This window comes from Tenrec ecaudatus, chromosome 7 (genome assembly GCF_050624435.1).
Source record: "Tenrec ecaudatus isolate mTenEca1 chromosome 7, mTenEca1.hap1, whole genome shotgun sequence".
In the NCBI taxonomy this organism is placed as follows: domain Eukaryota; kingdom Metazoa; phylum Chordata; class Mammalia; order Afrosoricida; family Tenrecidae; genus Tenrec; species Tenrec ecaudatus.
The window spans coordinates 162969000-162973440 of NC_134536.1; positions in this window are offsets into that span (position 1 = coordinate 162969000).

Consider the following 4441-nt stretch of genomic DNA (forward strand, 5'->3'; position numbering starts at 1 on the left):
TGTTATGTCTGTTTCCCTCTTTTCTCTCTATCCCCCCACAGTTTCAGCAGGCTTAGTTTTTTTTCCCTCCTCTTTGTATCTTCCCTGTTCTCTCACACTCCACTCCCAGCCTCCAGACCACTCTCCTTAGACTAGGGAATTTACGCCTGCCCTCCACCCAGTTAGGTGGGCTCCACATCGTGCAGCATAGCTTGAGGCTAGGGAAAGCCTGCCTGCCCTCCACCAGGGCATAGTCCTCCCAAAATCTTCCAGTGGAATTAATGCCTGTGTGGCTAGGGGGAGATCCTATTTGTCCTCTGTGGGCCCACGTGACTAAGGGAACTTCCTCCTGCCTATTGTAGTGCCTCACAACTCCTAAGACATCTTGGCCAACACCTACCAATGTTCCAAGTTGCAGCAGTAACCTCTACCCAACCTCCAAAATGATCTAACTTACCAGGGCATTTCTGCCCACCATTTGCAATCTTCTACACCAAAGCAGGCAACCCACCAGCGTTCTGGCCACTCCTCTTGAGAGTGAAGCCACTGGAGGATAAAGTGATAGGCTAATTCCATAGTGAAATTAGCTGTAGGCAGTTCATAGAAGCATTCCTGTGAGTCTCCCAGAGAGAGCCAGTGCTCTTTGACTCACTGGAAAATGACACCTGTCTCCTCTAAAACAATGCAACACAAACAGCTATCACCGCCAATAACCTCAACGAAAAAAAACAGGAGAAACAAAAGGCAATGGCAAAAGATGTCTCGAATATAACGGCATGCATAGAAGAAGCAGGCATTGATCTGCAACAGAAAGAAATTTTCAGAATGCTTCTTGGCGTCATTCTGGATATGAGGGAAACAATGCAGGAAAGGGATGAAATGATAGAGGAGATAAAGTCCATACACCAAAGGGAAATACAAGAGCTTGGGAGAAGATAACAAAAACCAATAGCAGAATCAGGGACCTCAAGGATCAACTGGAGGAAGGAGAGAACCATACCAGTGACATGGAGGACAGTCAAGTAGACTTTAAAAATCATGAACAAAAATCTAATAAGATCATCAGAGAAGCTGAAGAAACCCTAAGAACTATGTTTGATGCTATGAAGAAAAACAACATCAGAATAATAGGATTACCTGAGGAAGACACAATAAAGAAGTCATGTGCCAACTATAGTGAGAGAATTCTTGGAGGAAAACTTCCCCAGATTAATGAAGGAAAACCAGGCAACCAAACAGAAGGCTGAAAGATCACCAGATAGACTAAATCCCAAGAAGAAGTCACCAAGGCACATAATAGTTAAACTATCCAACTTTGAGGAAAAGGAGAAAATCATGATAGCAGCTCAGGAAAAAAACAAGCAGTCACATATAAATTTTCCCAAATAAGAATATCCTCAGACATATCAGCAGAAACTGCAAAGGAGAGAGTGGAGTAACATATTCCTAATCTTGAAGGAAAATAACACAAACCCATGAATACTCTACCCAGTCAAATTATTGATCATGATTGATGAAAAGGAGTCTTCCCAGACAAGGAAACCTCATAGAACACTCTAGAAGAAACCCAACCCTGCAAAAGATCCTTACCAACCCAGTATGGGCAGAAGAAGAGCACTAATGAAGCATAAATAAGATACCGCCATATAGAACAACTTTACCCAGAGAGCAGCAAAGAGAAAACAGACCCCAGGATAGCATTGGCTAAATGGTGAAAAGAAGTCAAGAATGACACACACATACACACACATAAACACGCATGCACAACACACTAAGAAAGGAAGGTAGGAAAGCACTCAACACAAAAGCTATAGTAAGATGACATCACAGAGTCCGCAGAAGGAAATAATAACCCTGAATATCAATGGACTCAGCCACAGGTATTAAAAGACTGAGGCTAGCAGACTGGCTTAGAAAACACAACCCATCAATCTTCTGCCTACAGGAGACACCTCTCAAGGTTACAGTAAAAAAATAGAAACAAAATATCATCCTAACACAGGGACTTTTTGATTCTTTCAATTTTGACCAAGGTGTTTTCCTCTGTATGCTCCTAGGCAACAAAAGTATGTGCTCATCATTGAACCTCCACCTTGGGTTGAGAGTGCAAAGGATTCTGTGGACAGGCTGGACTGTTTGCAAAGTGACCACCTAGATTCATTTTTTGAATGGAAGTGGGGTAAATGTAGAAATGTGTTGGGACTGGTCACAGACATGTGTGGATCTTGTCCACAGAGACTTAAGAAGCGAGGAGAACATGTAGATTGGTCTGAAATTTATGGAGTTGAGCAGAAGAACCTATGACATGACCTACCTGAGGGAGGCTGATAACAATATTTGAAGATGCCAAAGGTCTCCAGTGGAAGGTGTTTTGTGGGAAACTTATTTTACACCCACTGACCTAGCATGGCATGGCTAAGACTGAATTGGCAATGACTAAATGAAGAAGAAGATGTTTAACGCTGAGCTGTTGCACATTGCTCACTAGTTTCATGAATTGCCTACTCTAGCTTTGACTTTGCATGTGGATGCAGACACATAAAGTTCCAAATTCAATGAACATCACATCAAAAATCTTGCTCTTTTTCTCAGAGCACAGAATGGATAGAAATGGGCAGCTTAGAAAATGGATACCCCAAATGGCAGTGAGTAGTGAGGGAATTTACAGTATCAAGTGGCTGATTTATAAAACGACATGGTTGTTTTTAGAGTTATGGAAGTTAAAAAGGCCAAATCCCCATTGAATAGTTATCTATTTTCTTAAAAGACCTAGGAAAGACAGGGTGTTGAGAAGATGTTACTAGGAATATAGGATTCAGTTATAAGTATTCACAAACTGTAATTGTTAGGGATATAATCTTTTTGTTTTGTTTATTTATAGAGTACAATATATAGACAGTTCTGCGATATTTTTAGTTGTATCATATTTGGCAAAAACATGATTTTTTATGATCTCTGTTTAGAGATAATTTTGTATACTTGCTATGTTGACAAATGGTGGCCTGTGATGCTTAGATTATATGTCAATGCGATGGTGAATATGTGTTGGTAAGGCAGGTATTTAACTGGTCAATTAGATGGTAGTCTGGTGCTCTCATTTTGAGGATGAACTTTCTATAAGAGTGATAGTAAGAACTTTTTCTTTAGTCTTTCACCTTGCTCTTTGTGTGAATTCTTTGTGTATCTTCAGAAGTGGCCTCATGTGGAGTGGTGACTTTGAGAGTTGTCAATATACTGCCATATCCCCAATGCCCTTGGGATCACTCAACTCAATACCTGCATGTTGTTGAACCCCTGCTTACTACTTCTCCATTTTGTATCATTGGACTTGAACTACAATACTGTACTTTGGATACGGTCTTTAAATTGGATTGAACAGGGAAAGTTACCTGATATATATAAGTATTCCTATATGTATACATCTGCACAATTGTTTAAGATTAATTTTCAAGAAGAGGAAGTAGAATTGCTAGGTCAAAATCTAAAATTGTATTTAAACAAAATTGTGAATATATATATTATAAAGTCCATAGTAGGATTTACTAATTTAAATCACCACCTACAGTGATGAGAATGTGTTTTCCCACATCAAGAAAATGAATTAATTGTTGTTTTCATTTTAATAAGGTTAAAATAAATTATAGTTTATAAGGATGAACTAATAGGAAAATATAACTTTCTATACATTCCATTTGTATTCTGTGTTATGAGTGAATGTGAGCATATTTTATATATTCATGGCCAATTTTATGTTGTTGGTGAGTAGGTAAGGAAATGGCATGAGGGCCATACATAACCTCTACATGCTATGAAAAGGGGAAGGAGAATAGAACTCAACATCATACCAAGCATACTCCTATTCTGACACCAACATTGTGATCCCAGGCACTCTGTGGCTCTCCTTGTTCCAATAATCAGACACAGCCCTTTTGTCTGAACTGTCTTTTCCCAACCCTACACAACAGAATGAAACACTTCCGGGGCATAGGCCAAAGATCCTGTTGCACCAATAAATACACAAAGGCCAATCTATCCTGCAAGTTTATCTCTGTCTGAAGGCACACAGTCTGGTTTGCTCCTTGGGCTGGGAAACCTGCTCTACCTCAAGGTGCAAGCAAAGTTTCTTCGCTGCATATGGTGGCCCAAGTACTATTCCTCTGCCACCCTTTTCACTCTTGGGTTTCTTCTTTTGCTGATCATAAGAATCTCTCTCTTTGCTTCTGAAATGGATCGTTTTATGTCCAATAAATAGAAAATTATCCAGTTACCTCATAAGAGTCCACTTTGTGTTATTTACACAATTCCACTAAAACATTTGGAAGTAATTACAGACACTATAGGTTGAAGAGTTATAACAAGTAATTTAACTTCATTGCAATAGCTTCTCCATGTTCTGCCTATACTTAGATTTAAAAAAAATCTGATTTATGAAGGTATAATTATAGTTTACAAATAATTTTGA